This window comes from Lissotriton vulgaris, chromosome 7 (assembly GCF_964263255.1).
Source record: "Lissotriton vulgaris chromosome 7, aLisVul1.2, whole genome shotgun sequence".
NCBI lineage: Eukaryota > Metazoa > Chordata > Amphibia > Caudata > Salamandridae > Lissotriton > Lissotriton vulgaris.
The window spans coordinates 1549153566-1549171774 of record NC_141695.1 but is presented as its reverse complement, the minus strand read 5'-3'; the positions used below and the strand labels follow the sequence as shown (position 1 = coordinate 1549171774).

The window sequence follows — 18209 nt, the reverse complement described above, 5'->3', positions numbered from 1 at the left end:
CTGTTAACTGCAGGTCACTTCTAGTACGACTGGAAAGACTTAGGGCCAGATATATATGGCTTTTTCAGGTCGCAAACTCCTGATTCGCAGACTCTGGCTGTTTGGGACCAGAAAAAAGCATGTACAAAGCCCTATTTTGTGATTCTGTAACTTCTTACCAAATCACAAAATGGCTTTGTGATTCGATTTTGGGACGGGGTGTATAAGGGTGTCCCTTCCTAATACCAACTCACAGTGGTATGTGTGAATGTTTTGCGATCGAAATGCGGTTGCAAAATATTCACATTAACCGCCTACTTCATGTATGTGGTAACACATTTGCACAAAGGAAGGGGTCCCCAAGAGACCCCTTTCCCTTTATGAATGGTTGTAAAAACATTATTTTTAGGAGCAGGAAGTGGTCCCACTGCCTACTCCTAAAAAATTAAAAGAAAACTTTTCATTTCTGTTTTTGGAATGCATCCCATTTTTTTTAAGGGAAATGGGCTGCATTTGAACTTTTTTTGTTAAAAAACATTGCTTTATTTAAAAGCAATCACAGATGTGGTGGTCTGTTGACCGTAGCAAGCCACGATCCCTGTAATTATGTTTCAGCGATTCCCAGTGGATCGCAAATTGCAACGTACCTCATGAATATTGACATTGGTCTATTTGCAACCTACTGGTAATCGCGAAATGTGTCAAAGACAAATTAGTACATGGGTGTTTGGCGATTTCAAAATAGCAAATCGCAAAAATTCCCTATTTGGGAATCACAAAGCAAAACTTATGTACATCTGGCCCCAGGTCCTGATGAGACCCAACAAATAGTAACCGGTCGAAACATTGACACCCCTACCCAAGGATGACTTATAATAATGGGCTTGATAATATGCCTTTGTGAATTCCCATAGAAGCCCAGGTTCTGGTGTTAACCTGGGCTTCTATGGGAATTCACAAAGGCATATTATCAAGCCCATTATCGCTGCTTTAGCGGCAGTTTCCTGCCGATAAAAGCGGCGATAATGTATCGCCCTTTCTTGATAATATGGCCCTGAATTTTGTTAGTGTGGTGCAGACTTTTCTTGTTTTCGATAAAAATGTCAGTACAGCAGTTAGGATCCAAAACATGGATCTCAGGGGTTAATGTTAAGACTATAGACATTATGGGGCATATTAACAAGGAACAGGGAAAATTAACGCTATGGGTGCTTAGCGTTATTTTTTTAACGACCGCTATCGCTGGATAATATCACCTGGTTATCGCGTTAATATCAATGCTAACTGCCTAGGCGATAAAAATCCAGCGATAGCGGCATTTTGGGAGGTTATTGCGGGTAATGCAGCTATAAAACTGCAAGGATTGGGATATCCTTGTTGATAGCTCATGGTGGATTTAGCCATGTAATCCACCTCCCATTGGATTACATGACTAGGGGCCAGATGTAGGTCGGTCGGTAAATGCCGAAAATCGGTATTTTCGGCCGTTACCGACCGGTAAACAAGATTTGGCATGTAGGGGTACATTTTTACAGAATCGGTAACTTTACCGAATCGGTAAAGTTACAGATTCTGTAAAATACCGAATCGGTATTTTTACTGATTCGGTAAATCTCTGATGTAGGTGGGACTCTCCTGAGTCCCAAAGGCCCTACAAAATCGGTATTTTACCACACAATCCTATTGTGTGGTAAAATACCGATTTCAGGTGTGCATGCACATGTGTGCATGCACACCTAGCCATGTGACAGACAGACATGCCCTTAGGGCATGTCTGTGTGCCACATGGCGCACATGCCTATTTGTGGGGTGCCAGAGGGTGTCAAAGTGACACCCCCTGCACCCTTGCAAAAATCGGTATTTACCGATTCTGTAAATACAGAATCGGTATTTCCCATTGATTCCTATGGGCTTTGAAGCCCATAGGAATCAATGGGAAATACCGATTCTGTATTTACAGAATCGGTAAATACCGAATGTGGCAGATTCGGTATTTCCACATCTGGAAATACCTACATGTCAACCACATTGATTTACCGATTTTCAATTACCGAATCGGTAAAATTCGGTAATTGTAAATCGGTAAATCAATGTTACCTACATCGGGCCCTAAGTCTGAAAATTAGCAGACATAAAAAAGCAGCGTTAACCGTGGTTAGCGGTGCTTTTTTTGTCTCTAACAGGGTTAGCGTGAAGCCTGATAATAGGAGAAATATTGCTTAGCGACATTTCTCCTAATGTTTTGCACTGAAACGCACACTTTGCATCCAAAGGGAAGTGTAGTGAATAAGAGTGTTAACAAGCAATTTTGCATGCTAGCACTCTGTTGTTGATAGGGAGATGTTTTTATCTCCGCTTCTTTGGCTTTTAAAGCCAAAAAAGCAGAGATAAAGCCCTTGTTAATATGCCCCTGTGTTACCCTGTGGGACCCAGAGGAAGGGCCATGCCAGGCTCAAAACACGCGTCAGCAGACTAAGACAATATATGTTGTTTTTAATTGTAACCAATGACTTTCTCACTGTAAACCCCTGCAGATTTAGTTTTATTTTCTAAGTAAGGAGTTGATATGATTTAATGGTAAAAATAAGAATGAAACACATCCAACATTGGTGAGTTTAGGGCAGAGAGTTTCTCCAAGTCTAAGTTATTGTGATTGTATGTCATACAATGTAGTATAGTAATGTGTACATGTGTGTGTATGCCCATATTTTAACTGGCACTATGCCGACCTCATAAAATCAGCAGTGTAAAAATGCCTTACCATAACTAGGTGCCCATATGGAGCCTACTGCACAAGGGTAGCATGCAAGGGGTGTGCAATCTGCAAGCATTATAGGCATAAATACGTGATGCCACTCAGAATAGTGTTGTCAAAATGCTGCCTGACATGAATATTGTGCTATAAATATCTTATACAAAAATATTTCCCCATTGGCGTCTATAATAATGTACATAACAACATATTTGGGAATAATATTTAGGACACACCTTTTATGTCAGACGATAATTCTTTCTATGATATTCTGACAAACAATCTGAAACCGGATGGCAGGAATATGATCTCCCTGACACTTCCTCCTAGCAATTTAAAGTCTAGAATTATCCTAGTGTGGTCCCATAGCCATTGCGTTCTTTTTGGGATACGGTACACGTCATCATATTGCAGCATTACTGACTGTGGAGAACTTAAAAAAATGACAGTAGTTATCAGCAATCAGTTGACGTATGGGCCACAGCTGTGGTGAAATGAAAGTGTGTTAGGACGATAAGGGACTATAACCAGAGTTATTGACTGGCTCTAGAGTTAATAATGTCTTTAACACATGAATGTGATTCTTGGCTCACCCCTTTGCTGTAAAACGCACGATAATTCCCGTTTGGTGCATTGCTGGTATGCACACAAACTATAAGGGGTACAGTTGAAGAAACATATAACGGCGTCCAGGCTCACAAAAGGAATTGTTTGACATGTGCTGAAAGAAAGTAATTCACACGGTGGCATTCCTAGAGACAAGGCGCCGAACACAGCAGTGACTGTGAAATATCTGAGCTGATGACACAGCGTTGCCTGTGTGCAGCACCCTCGCAGTGTGGAACAAAGAGGAAAGGGGGAAAAAGACACGTCTTTGTAATCCAGATGTTGTGTGGATAGGCCACTGCAGCTGTTACACAAGGAATTATTGTGACCTTCATGCTATCTATAAAATCTGTTTAGCTGAATTCAGAACGAATGGAAAGATGTGTTAACTACACATTATTTTTAATGCACACCAATGGAACAGGGGACAAGAGAATTCAGGGGCTCTTAGAAGGGGTGAAACAACTGCAAGGCCTAATTAACATTCAAATGGTCTTTAAAAGACCTGTGAAACGTTCGTGTGCGGCTCTGTGTGTGCCCGGGATCTGTCTCATCCGGGGCTGCCACACACGTAGGGGGGGGGGGGGGGGGGGGGCGCTGAAGCCCGGTGAGTCCAATCGGTGTTGCGCGCCTGGGCAGAGTCATTTATGGGTTCTGTGCCAGAATGAGGCACCCGTTATTAGAAAACAAATACTCAACTGATTAACAAAGCAGTCTGCTGACGAGTGTCGCCGCTGCCAACATCCCCAAGGCTGTCTCGCGGAGCTCGTGCCTGACAGAGGCCTGCGGGCATTAACTGTGACGGCACTGGTTATAGAAAGACCGTCAGTCACCATGTGTGTGATGCCACTCTGGGATTCAGGGTTCAACCAATATACAACCTTTTAGGAATGTGGTAATTCTGCAAATATCTTCTCTCGTGTAAGCTCATTAGTGCTGGCAATAACAGTGTAGCAGGTGCAGTGGCACCGGGGCCCAGAGATGTATGTATGGGGGTCTATTGCACACCAGACAATGCTAAGTCAGAGGATGAGAGGTGGCATTTTCTTTGCAGGCATTAGGGCGAGTGGCACCTTTCCTATGCCACATGGCCTACCATGTTCGATGGAACAAAGAGAGTAGAGTACTGTTTTTTTGGGCAAACTAATGGGAAGAACACTAACCGGACTACAATGCACCCTTTTAGGGTGTTGAAAGGATAGGAGTAAAGAAGAGGCCCTGTAAAAAGGGGTGAGTATTTGTTTACTATGGGAAATACGTCTCACACCACAATTTGCCAAGAAAACGACAAAGCCTACCATTACTAAGTAATATTTATTTTGATTTTTTTAACCTCTGGTGGCAAAGGCACAGATTGTCCGTCCATACTGAAATAGAGGTATGCCTCACTACAACAAGGGTTGATATATATATATAAATATACATATATATATACATATATATATATATATATATATATATATATATATATATATATATATATATATATATATATATATATATATATATATATATATATATATATATATATATATATATTCTGATTTATATAGAGTGAACTCTATATAAATCATTAGTTATGAGAGAGCTTTACATGAGCACCAGTTACGTTACACAAGGACACATTCATTTTTGGTAGGCACGGGAAGATTACTGGGCATATTATCAAGAGCGGCGTTAAAAATGATCGCCGGCTTAGCAGCAGAAAACTGCAGCTAAAACGGCAATAATGGGCTTGATAATATGCCCTTGAGAATTCCAATAGAAGTCCATGTTCTGGTGTGAACCTGGGCTTCTATTGGAATTTTCCAGGGCATATTATCAAGCCCATTATCGCCGCTTTAGCGGCAGTGTTCTGCCGCTAGACCGGCGATAATTTTAACGCTGTTCTTGATAATATGCCCCTAAGTGATTTGCCCAGAATCACAGTGTGTTGAGCCGACGCCGAGGCTCGAACCCGGTTACCCAGCTCCAAAGGCGGCAGCTCTAGCCATAAGGATACTTCCTCTCCCTCTATCCCTGCTAGTTGTCCTCTCAGAGAAGCCATGTCTCCAGTGTTCATTTAATGCGGTGTGGATGGGTCAGGCATCTCCAATCCATGTACATTGATTCACTAAAACGCCTGGGGTAGCAGGTGTATAAACATTTGTCCTTTGAACCTGTCATGACATCATAGGCCTATCACCCTGCCAGTATTATAGGGAGTAAAGTCACTGGATCCTTGCACCAGATGACATAATTGTCTTGGAAAAATAGCATGACCTATGAAAATGCTGGGATTTAATCTGGAACTACATTCTGCATTTAGATCTGCAAAGTAGTTGATGCACCCATGGAGCTGTCTGGAATACATTTTACATATATTCAAGGCCACACTTCTCAAAGGCTGTTTTGTAGGGCAAAAAACACACTGTCAACTAAAGAAAGGGTTACTTAATCTCCTCATACTAACATCTCGCAATACTTATTGTAAGAAAAGTCACATTATTGAAACTCCCAGTGCATTCCCTCCTCCTTTCCTCTTTCCTTCCCAAAAAATAGCTCTTCCCTTTCCTCTACTCCACGTCCAATGTGCTCACCTTCGTTAGACATGATTAAAGTTCACAGAGCTTCTCTCACTTCTGTGTACACACAACCTACTCTAAAAAAAGGCAGATAGCGAACATGGCTCTTAAAAAGAAGTGTCAGGTTTCTGCTCCTAAGGATGCCCCTGTGCCCAATATGACAGAGATGTTAAGAGCTGTGCATTCGGCCAGAATGAATTGAATGTAGACAGACAGATTCTTTGTAGCTGAGGTACTTGGAGTCAGAACTACACCAAAGAATGGGGAAAGAGAAAAAAAGCTAAAGGACTGAGGAAGAAGAGGAGAAGAAGCCCTGTCTGTCTTGCCATGGCACTCATGAGGTCCACCTCTGTGATCTTGATGCCAAAGACATGTTCGCGGACAATGCTGTCCTAATGGCTCGAACCCCCTTGGCCTTACAGAAACTGTTATTATCCTTTGAAAAGTTTATGTTAAGTTTAGATTTGAAAATTAACTGTGGTAAAACAAATTCCATGAACTGCGGCACAAAATCTGGTAAAAAATCGAAAACTATGTTTTACCTACAGTACGGCTTCCGGAAAGGTTTAGGAACCGTGGAACAATGCCTAAATGTAATGATCAACCTACAGTACGGCTTCCGGAAAGGTTTAGGAACCTTGGAACAATGCCTAAATTTAATGATCATCCAACAAAAATATATTAGGGTTAAAGGGGAACGGTTATATTTTACATTTGTGGATTTGTCTTCAGCATTTGATTGCGTATCGCATATCAAACTGTGGGATATTTTGCAAGGGTTGGGCGTTGACGATGCCATAATTTGCTTCCTGAGAGATTTATACTCAGGTGCTACAGCATCAGTCCGCTATGGCCGTGGGGGAGAATGTACTAGGGGCCTCATTTATGAGGCCTTGCGTCAGTTTTGCGCTGCTGATGCGTCACTTTTTGTGACGCATCGGCGGCGTAAAACATGTGCCTTGTTGCGCCATATTTAAAAAGTGACGCATCTAGGTAGATGCGTCACATTTTAAACCCCTACGCCACATTATACCTGCGTCAGGTATAATGTATGCAGAGGGGGCGTTCCCCTGCAAAAAGCCTCATAATAGTGACGCAGTGAAATCTATGAGATTTCACTGCGTCACTTTAAGGACGCTGTTGCGTCAAAATCTTGCACTTGCCTCACAGCAGGCGTAAGACTGACGCAAGCCCTTTCACATGGGGCTTTCCCCATGTGAATGGACGCATTGCTGGAGTTGCGTCACTTTTGTGACACACTCCAGCAATGCGTCACTTTTGCGCTTATAGATACGTCAGAAATACTGACGTATCTGTAACTCCTTGCGACATGATGCGTCATACATTAAATATGACGCATCATTGGTGTCGCAAGGAGTGCGCAGTGAAAAGTGACGCATCGCTGTTTTCACGCAGCGATGCGTCACTTTTCATAAATAAGGCCCTAGAAGTTTTGGAGTGGGGCGCGGAGTACGCCAGGGCTGCGTTCTGGCCCCGTTCCTATTTCTTCTTTATATTAATGGACTTGAACATCGTCTTCTGCAAGAGTGCAGGGACATGCCTAGAGTGGGGAAGAGGTCGATCCCTGCGCTCATGTACGCGGACGATGCTGTCCTAATGGCTCGAACCCCCTTGGCCTTACAGAAACTGTTAGTATCCTTTGAAAAGTTTATGTTAAGTTTAGATTTGAAAATTAACTGTGGTAAAACATATTCCATGAACTGCAGCACAAAATCTGGTAAAAAATCGAAAACTATGTTTTTAAATAACGTTCCCTTGGAAAATATTTCGTTTTTTCCCTATTTGGGTATTCTCTTTCATGAACGGGGAGGATGGTTAACTGCCATAAAGGCCAGAACTCTTCTGTTCCAAAAAACTTTAATGGCTGTTAGCACTTTCATGAAAAAGCTGGGGAAAAAACCAATAAAAGAAATCTTGACCATTTACAATGCCACATGTATATCCGTAGCCCTCTATGGTGCGGGACTTTGGGGCTTTTGTAATATTGATCCACTGCAAATTGCAGAAAACAACTTTCTACGGGATGTTTTATCTGTACCACAGAGTGTTTCTACTTACATTTGCCATGTGGAGTTGGGACAATCTTACTTATCGGATTTAATTAGAATACAGCCCATTCTTGTGTGGCACAGGGTGTGGACTACTAATGAATGTGTAGTTAACCGAGCTGTGATACAGGATATTTTGAATATGGAAAATTCGGCTAGGGTCGAATGGTTAGCATATATTAAACAATTTATGTTTGATATTGGTCACTGCGAATACTACGAGGATCCATTATCCATGGGAACTATACCCAGAAGATCTTTGAAAAAACTGAGTCTGGAATACCTCATGGATAAAAGAAGAAGAGCAGAGGCCAGTAAAAAGACAGTTGCTTGGCATAACCAGATACTGACTGGAGTAAAAGTACAGCCCTATTTGACCCTGTTAATGTCAAATTATGATAGATTTCTTTTAACCCGCTTTAGATTGAATCTTGTTTTTAGACTTTTATCTTTCCCAAAGAGGAATTTATGGTCACAGACTTTACCTACCTGCCCCTGTGATGATTCCTCCTCCCAATCCGACATTCACATTTTATTTTCCTGTAAATTTTATTCTATTCCCCATCGAAAATTTTTAATTCCCTTTATCAAAGATATGAATTTAAAAAGATGTCGTTTAGCATTCCTTGAATGTCAGAGAATGGATACTGTTTTTACTGTTGTGGTTCTTTTAAACTATTTTAAACATGTTTTGAAATTAAGGAAAACTATTAGTGAAAATGAAATATAACAGTATGTCTATTTTTTAAGTCAGTTTCTTTATGTACAATGCTGTTTACGTTGTTGTTACTTTCATGGTTAATGATTTTAGCCGAATAAAGTATTTTCTGATCTGATCTGATGCCAAAGACAGGATGTGAAGAAGCAAGTTCCACAGGAACATAAAGCTCAGAGGCATGTACTATGAGTCAAAGCCAATATCCAAAAACTACAGTTGTAGTGTAAAAGTGTTTCTGCAACCACAGATGGGAAGAAACATGATTAACATAAACTGGCACACCTGCTTCCCTGACCTCAGAAATCACCTTCATAAGAAACACTGTTTCAGAGGAAACAGGGACACAAAGTTACAAACTGTATTTAAGGATGTACAATGTGTATTCTTTCCTTCCCACCAGTAGCCTGTTCAGGTAATACACACATTTACACAAGCAATCACAGCCATATATAGAGAGATTTACTACTGGCAAGGCAGAAGAGGAGGATCTGGATACCCTTTAAAATCAGGCTCTGCAGCACCTAGACCACGCCAAAGAGCATGCTGAGAACACAGAAAGGACAACACGAAGCCCAGGTTTATCACAAGAGATGGTCAGACAAATATAAAGCCAGTCACCATTGACCAGTAACACTTATTTAGTTTAAAACTCTACAGACTCCACCACATTACATTCAGAACAGAGATCATTTACTTAACCAATCCCTGAATACTCAGAATTGGTTTCAAAATTACTGTGGAAGAAAGTTAAATACAAATACAACCACAGGAATATGTCCTTTGAGTCAGGGTTAGGGAGAAGACGTGATCTAGGCATGTATCATAGTTCAAAATAATTCTTCAAGTGTGCATGTCTTGAATCCCCTTTAATTTATATTATATGTAAATTACATAATCAGTAGGGCCAATAAAGTCTCTGAAGAATCAGCTACAGTCACTCGATATCTCTTTGTGCTAAGTTACCTTAATTATGAGAAAGGTAAAAATGCCCAAAGTTGGGCAAGAAGTAGGGTACATTAACTCAAAGTGTCGCATTTTAAGAACTAAAGAGAACTAAGCTAATTCTACCATTTTAAGTACAGTATTGTGGATTTTTGTCGTTTATGGTCTGGTGTTAAATCTATATAAAGAATACTTATTTTTAATATGCAGATTGTGTGGTGTCTATCTGTAGTGATGTCACTTTATTACTGTATGTGTTCACAAATGCTTTACACACTGTCTCTGAGATAAGCCTGTCTGATTGTGCCAAGCTACCAAGGGGGGGAGCAGTGTTTCAGCAGTGGTAAAGTGCCCAGAGTCATAAAACAGCCAACAACAGATCAGAAAAAATATAGGAGGAAGGCAACAAGTTCAGGGATGACCTTGCAAAAAGTGCCAAGTCCAACAGTATAGATTTCCTTCCTGGAGATTTAAAATACATTTCCCAAGAAATGGGGATAGGTTGCAAAAATAGTCAATTAGCTCATGGATGTTATGATGAGAATGAGCAAAGAAAATGCTGGTCTCAGACCCCTAATATATTTTTTATAGGGCATGGATCAAGAAGGTCTATCTAAATCCCTATGAACGTTCAGAAAAAATGACTACAAACTCATCATATCGAAGATTCTGTGGATAGCCAAATACCTTTAATTAGAAGATAGAATCAGATGCTTCAGGGACAGAGAGCGCATCTCCTTTCCTTTAGGAGCAAACACAAAAGTACTGCCCTATGTCAAATTCTATTGTAGTTTGTAAAAAGTACACTCAAACAGATGTTTAAAAACCAACTCAGACCCAACACTGGTGGAAAGCTCAGTAGAGAGAACTACATCACCTGTGGAGTCCCATTCATGTTTCTACCCTGTCCCGGGGCTAAAGCCTGACACTGCCTCTGTCTCAACAGTGTCAACTGCTGTTGCCCCTTATACTGAGGAGCCTTAATTTGTGCTCATGCCTACTTGCTGATTTGGAAGTAAGAGACCTAGTTTACCTCATTGTGTGGATACAAATATATTTTGGTATCTCTGGCTATCACTTAAAAAACTTTTTTCTTGGCATGCCTGAACCACCCAAAATAAAAAGAAGAGAAACAAAGCTGTCAAAAATGTTGAACTGTTGTACTGCTTTACCTTTGAAAATTCATCAGGACCAATTTCTTTTAAAGAAACTCCATACTCAAAAATCTTGCAAGTGAAGTAATTCCATTTACTTAGTTTTTCATAGATGGTCAGATGTCTGGAAACGGTATTGATCAAGACGTCTTCCTACTTCATGCTCATCTGGAATGCATTTTCAGACTTCTTTTCTGTGACATCTGTTTATACCATCTAATGGATTTTTATATAGTAAGAGAAGCAGCTCACCATGAGTAATCGGTAAGTGCCCTCTGATTAGTCATATCAGTGGGACAGATTTCAAATACTGGAAACTCTCTTTTGTTTAGGTACTCTCTGCAGAGGCTTATTTTTAGCCTATTTTTGATACAATAGTCAGGACATGTGCTTGACAGATTATTGTGAATATAAACAAGATTGTTCTTGCGAGGAAGGGGCACCTTGCAGAATGCAGCACACATAGAAAGGAGAAACAAAGATATTTCTCTTTGTTACGCCTCACATGGGGTGGGGGGTATCTTTTTCACACATTCCAAAGTGAACCAGGTTTGGTAAAACTGGGAATGTGTAAAAAAAACATGGTATTTGCATAGGAACACCAACCACAACACCTGTGGAATGCCTCCTTTGCACAGAGCAAGGCAACACAGTGATTTGCGTTGCTCTGCCTTATTCCAGATTTATGAAGCCATTCAAAGCCATGCAATGCGACTTTGCGTGGCTTCATAAATCTGACTTAGAGGCTAGTGTCACGCTTGTACCACTTTGCATGGTGAAAACGTGATGCAAGCCTGTCGCAAACATGCCTCTTAGTCCTCTGTTCCTTGTGCACTACAAAACCTACAGGAAGATATCTTAAGGTATGGTGTGTCTCTCCTGACACTTAGAAAGTAAATCAAGTAAGCCTAAAATGTGAAGAAGGAAGAAACATATAAGCTGGAATTCAAGGGCAAACATTTTAATCCAATTATTAGCATAAGTGTAGTTAAGCTAAAAAACAATTCTTTCGAAAGGTTTATCGGATGAAGGATTAGTACAAGACTCTACTGCAAGAGAAGAGCCATCTTTATTAGGTTCTGTGCAGGAAAGACGCACTAGAATCTATGAGCTATGCTAGAATATGCTGAATTAATACTGCAAGTTGCCTTTGCTTTGGAATGCTCATCTATCCCTATCCCAAAATGTATAAATGGGTAAAACCTAAATATATGAAGGTTGAATTTTTCTGTATACATACCTCAACAGATCAGAAGAGTTGCTTTCTTGATCATGAACCATCTGACATCTATAGGAAAAGGTGCTGTCTTATGAGGCGCATTGGTTCATGTGGATGTCAAAATTGGACACAGGGCTTTGTCATTGGCTTCAGTCAAAGTCACAAAACTTGACAATCATGTGAGATTATAGGAACTACAATTAGTGCTTGTGTGCAAACAATCACCGCAAAATCTAGCTGTGAATTTCAAGTTATCAATAAATCACTTAATTAGATTTCAACATGTGTACATAATGCAATGTCCAAGGCCATAACAGAAGATATCTAGATCTGATTTAGATTGAAGAGAAATGGATAAGTCTAATACATTATTGTAGGAAAGTACCCCTTTGTTTATGGTCACCCTCCACTTTTTACTCTTAATGCTGATGGGTATGACTCGAAAAGTGCTCTGGAGACTGCTGCCCAGACCTCAGTGCCTGTGCTCTCTCCCAAAACTGGTATGTACGACTTGGTAATCCAAAATTGGCAAAGACTTTACCCCCTTTTAAATTCCTAGTATACGGTACCAGGTGTACCCAGGTCATCAGTGTCCAAAAGGGTCCCCAGGGCTGCATCACAGTCAGTTTTGTGCCACCCAGGGTGACCCAAGCAAATTACTGACAGCAGGCCTGCCATTGAAGACTGCAGAACCAGTGAAAGCTTCTCAAACTCGACTGTCCCCTCACCATGTGTGGCACAGTCAAATGCACTGCCTATAATATGTGACAAACAATCCCTAATGTAGGCCTCCTCAGTCTAAGAGGCAGGATGCATTATAATAAAGGTGTGAACATATGAGTGCATGCCAATTTGTCCCTATAATGGAATACCCACTGGAAACTACTATACATGTTAGCGGTCCATAGGATAACATGGGCTGTAAACCGGGCACTCTGAAGATTGGCAGCTCCATTATGGAACCGCTAAAATATATTATATTTGTTATCAAACAACATGCCTTCTCATCCCTGACATGAATCTAGTGCCCTGGGTGATATGGTATGCACCCAGGTGGTAATCTTAGAGGTTGTCCCAGCTTCACTGTGTTCTGGCTGACCAGTCTGCACTTTCTGGATAGCTGAACATGAGCACAAAGCAGGTGTCAGCTGCAAAGGTATGGGTAGAAAAAAATGATGGAGAAGAATAAGACAGTAAAATAATTTACTTTCTGAATAAGAAACTTTCAAGGAACTTGAATTAATTTAAAAAGTTGAAGTAAGAAGCTTTGTTCAGGGAGTGGGTCTGAACCCTTTGAGAAGGTCAGAAATTCCAAGGCAGACAAGGTTAAATACATATAGTATCTTTAGGATGGTTATAAAGGGGAAATCATTCCTTTCTGGAGTAGAATGTGGGAAATCAAAGGTGTAAGTTTTTACATAACAGTGAGGCGTTGGCAAGTCAGTAAATGCGGTGCTTCGATTAATTCCCACTTAATCAACCTCCTTTTGTGGATTTTCCTCAAGTTCACAATGGTGATGAGTGTGGTGGAACAAGGAGAGTTTTGACACCTAAACAAAAAAGGAAACTGATGCAGCAGGGAATAGGTGTACACTGCAAGGAGACGAGGACAGGTGAAGTGTAAAGCAGCAGAGGTGCAAAGTGTCAATCACTAAGAAATTAAGTGGTAAGTGTAAAATAACAGACAACCAGAGGCATTGCTGACTGAGTTCCAGGATTGTAAGGTGAGCCCCTCTGTGTGATGTCTTTAGAATCATAGTATTCTGTGTTTTAAATGTGGATTGAACAGGAAGGGGAAAGAAAATGAAGCAAGGAAATTTGATTCTGATAACATAAATAGCACAAATTGAGCTGAAAACTGAGCTAATTGGAAAGGTTGAAGTTGCCATTATGTTTTTAACGTGGTGGTCAAAGTTAGGCATTGGGTCAGATGTATCACATACACTGAAAGGGAGAAATTTTAATTTTTGTTATCTGGCACAGGTACTGATTAACACATGCACCATTGTAGACACCATTTCATTGGGAATTCTGGTCGGTGCAACCAGTAATGTTTTTGGGTATCACCCGCTGTTGTGGAGGAAGTACGGTAAACTGTTCTAATTCTTGTTTGCATTTCCTATGTATATCAGTGGAAGTGACAATTTAGTGAGGGTAAGTCAATGATAATGGTGATAGGCACACCTTAACAGGCACAAGAGAGATTTCTATTCTGCCGAACTTGATGGCGAACAGTCCCCCGGTCAAGAGTGACAAGTAAGGGTGGGCGGGCAGCTAGGCTCCATGCACGGAGTGTGCGTACTGCCGGCTTCTACGCATTTCTACGCAGACGGTGTGGAGCTGGCCGCCACCCGCCTCCCTCCCGAAATACTTTAATTTAAATGTTAGCAAGAATTAAAAGGCACTTACCTTGCCCGCCGCGTCGCCGGGGCTCCCTCTTTCCATTGCTGCCGTCTTGTATACTAAAGCGCATGCGGGGGCGGCAGCGCATGCGCATTTCTAACATTTAAATTAAAGTATTTAGGGAGGGCGGGAGGGAGGGAGGCCTGCGGTGCGTAGTGGGGCTACGCGGAGTGCGGAGGTGGGCGTAGTTTCTCGCCCACTTCACGTAGCTCCGCGAAGCCCCACTACGCCCACTACGCCCAGGGTTAGTGACAAGCAGATATTCTGTACTGACAATATGAATTATTGATTATAAGCGACTTCAAGATTGACTTATGAATAGATGCTCTGACTTTGTCTCTGATAAAGTCCCATGTGGAGACAAAATGCGTTGGCTGGGCTGACACTTTCTTGTTTTGATAAAGAGTGAAGAATAAAAATTGACCGAATTATTTGATACACCAGGGGCCGTATAATGTAAATTGCCCAGGGGGGCCGCAACGGGTGTTTGTTCCCGCTTTGCACGCCCCCGGGGCACTTTGGTATTACAGAAGGGGCCGCAGACTCTTGTGCAGCCCCCTCTGTAATACCAATAGCGCTGGTGCACGTAAAGCGCCAGTGCTATCTTCAAGGGGGAATTCCCTAATTTGCATGGGGGTGCCCCATGCAAATGAGGGAATCCCTTTGCCTCTGCGCCTGTGCCATATTACCGATGTGAACACAGGGGCAAAGAAACCCTCAGAGGCGTACTGACAGTGCACCAGCTAAAAGGTGGTGCACTGTCAGTGCGTCTCCTGAGAGCAGCCCGCTGCAAGGGGTAATGGGGACCCATGGACCCCCCCAGACATCCCCTTGCATGCAGCTGTAGTCACTGACTTCACCTGCCTGTAAAGGGGTCTCTAATCCCCTTTGAAAGTGCAGGTGGGTTTGCGCCTGCACAGTGACACACGGAGTGGCTGTAATGCAGCCGCTCCATATTTCACGTGAATGCGCTGCCCCTGGGGCAGTATATGTTTGCGGCTGCCCTGGGGGCAGCGCATTCCCCATAAGGTGACGCACTCTACTTCATTGCGCTGGGCACACCTTTTTAGAGGGGTGCCCGGCGCAATGAAGGAAAGTGTGCCGCATGTGTAATGCAGCCCCAGGAAGTCTGTGCATAATCATTTGGATTTTACAACACATCGTCTCAGCATCTTGGATTTTGGGAATATAACTGAATGGAATATGTGAACAGTAAGATATTGGACTCTAAACAGCAAGAGGGCTTCCAATCTGTACAAACCATCGGATCAGCAAGTTATATTCTGATCTATAGTCACCCAGGATTATAGACCAGTTTGGCGAGTCACACCTTCACTCCCGAAGGAAATATGGAATATGTCTCTCCAACCACCTTCTTTCTAAATCTTCCTCGGGAACCACATTAAAGTGTGATACGTGGAAGAAATTCTACAACAAATTATGTACATCTCAAAACATTTGACAAATGTGTGAAAAATTAGACTTACACTACTTATCATGTGTAAGTACAATCTTGACAGATTTTATTTTGGGAAGAGTGGACACAGTGAGGAAGCATGCACCAACACATAATTCTGAAGAGTTAGCTGATGGACGGACTAGGGATCAATTTATACTACAGCAATATATTGGGAAGGAATTATGGAAGAAAGATAGACCACCCTGAAGTAAAGTGCTATTAGTGCACAACGGTTGAAAAAGGTAATTAGATGTGTGGAAGATACGAAAAAGAATAATATGAGAGCAACAGTGGCGGATACTAGAATACCATGAGCATGAGGAAATGTGATCTTGGCAGAGAAAAATATGGAAATTCAAAAGGTCTTGACACGTGGGGAATAGATAGTAGGCAAATAGTAGGGAGTGTCCAGCAGTAAAAGAAACATGCAACAAGTGTGGTAGAAAATTACATTATAAGAAGTGTTGCAGAGATTTGACGTAGAAGAAAAGACAGAAAGATATAACGGAAGTCTATAAGGAAATTGTGCTGCAACTAGAAAACAAGAGCTTTGGAAATTGTTTATACAGTGTAACGCTGACATGATGGCTGATTCCTGCTCATACTGTATTCATCTCAGATTAACTTTGTGATCTCAATTTCAAGATAAAAGATAAGATATACAGAATGGATATCAGACTATGAGGCTATGATGGGTGATTAAAAAAGTACATTTTCTAGCTGGCCTGGAATTTCCCAATAAATTAGAGGTAAGAAAATTCAATGTTTCTATTAAGTAGGATATTACAGGCAGGACCACTGGAATTATGCTGCAGAGGAGGGCCACATTATGTGGCAGGGTTGAGTACGTTATAAGGCAAGAAAAGGCAAATTATGTGGAGTAATGAAGCACAATGTACAATAGTATTACTTCATTATTTTGTAATGTTTACACTTTTTAGCATTTTATGGGCATTGGTTGAACCTCGCTAGTAGCATTTTAACACCAAAGTATAGCAATAAGAGACAGAAAGGTGGCCAGTCAACCTTTGAAATGGGCCTTCCCCTATGCAGCAGCTTATGTCACTGTGGGGCGTATTACCAAGCAATAGCGATAATTATCGCTATTGCTTGGTTAGAGACAAAAATTTACCGCCGACCTGCGGCGATTTTTATCGCAGATAAACCTTGGTATTACCAAGGTTTATCGCAAATGGGATAAAAATCGGCCGCAATGCATGAATATCGCTGAAAAGTCAGCGATATTCATGCATTACCGAGCTAATGCTCTTAGCCATGTTATCCACCTCCCATTGAATAACATGGCTAAGAACTGCTCAGGGCAGGTGTTAGCTTTTGGAGATATTCGCGCTTAGCGCGAATATCTCCAAAAGTTGGTAAGGAGATAGCCATGTTAGCGACTGTTTCCAGTCGCTAACATCTTGGCACGCCCACTCTGCATGTCATTAGTGATAAATTTCTCTGACATGCAAAGATGGGCCCAAGATGGTCGCTATCTCCTACTAGCTGTCGCTAACTGGTGTTAGCGACAGCTAGGTAATAGGGAGATAATTTTATCTCTGCTTTCTTGGCTTTTAAAGCCAAAAAAGCGGAGATAAACCCCATTGATAATATGCCCCTGTGTTTTTAGTAAATTTTGAACCGTTTAAACTGGAAACAAAATGTAGTTTTTGGTTAAAGCTGAAGATTATGCAGCAGATGATGGATTAGGTGGCAAATCTATAATTATGCAGACATTGTTGCAGTCACACATTTTGCATAATTCCAGTGGCCCTGAATATAGGATATCAGAAGGATCTAGCTTTGTTTTCAGATCTTATGTGTAGAGTTTTATGGGGTACAAGAGAAGGGTGTTTACATTTTGAAATATTTTCTCTGGAGGTTTTTAAAGCTGCGTTAGCATGCTTGAAGACTAAAATAAGATTTGGAATCTGAGTCATGTCAGATTTAAGTAAAAATGTGTTGGTGGCGAATAATGGCTTTCATAAGGGTGGAACAGGTGATGACAGTGTTATAAAAATGCAGGGTTGAGGTAAGAAAACTAAATCCTGGACCTATATAACGGATCACAACAATGTAGGAAAAAAAATATCTAAAAGACCTGCTTACTCACAGAGTTATATTTTCATTTGGGAGAAAAAGTTTACTTTTATATACTTTTGGAAATGTTTTCTTATACGTAGTGTCTACATAGTTTGTTTATTTTGTTTATTTTGTGCAGATGTTTTACCTCCCTTCTATAATGTTGGTGTATAGATTGTTTTTTTAACCTGCTGTTTTAATTGATGAAAGGAAGACATGTGGCATCTTTAGGATCCTGTAGAAAAGATTCATTTGGGAACTT

The 18209-nt window shown here is 41.2% G+C and overlaps 1 protein-coding gene across 4 annotated transcripts in view; it reads right to left on the bottom strand.

Moving 5' to 3' along the window:
* The window catches only part of BCAS1 (brain enriched myelin associated protein 1), a 505437-nt gene that overhangs the window by 99544 nt on the left and 387684 nt on the right, over positions 1 to 18209 (bottom strand). The gene's annotated exons all lie outside the window — the stretch shown is intronic.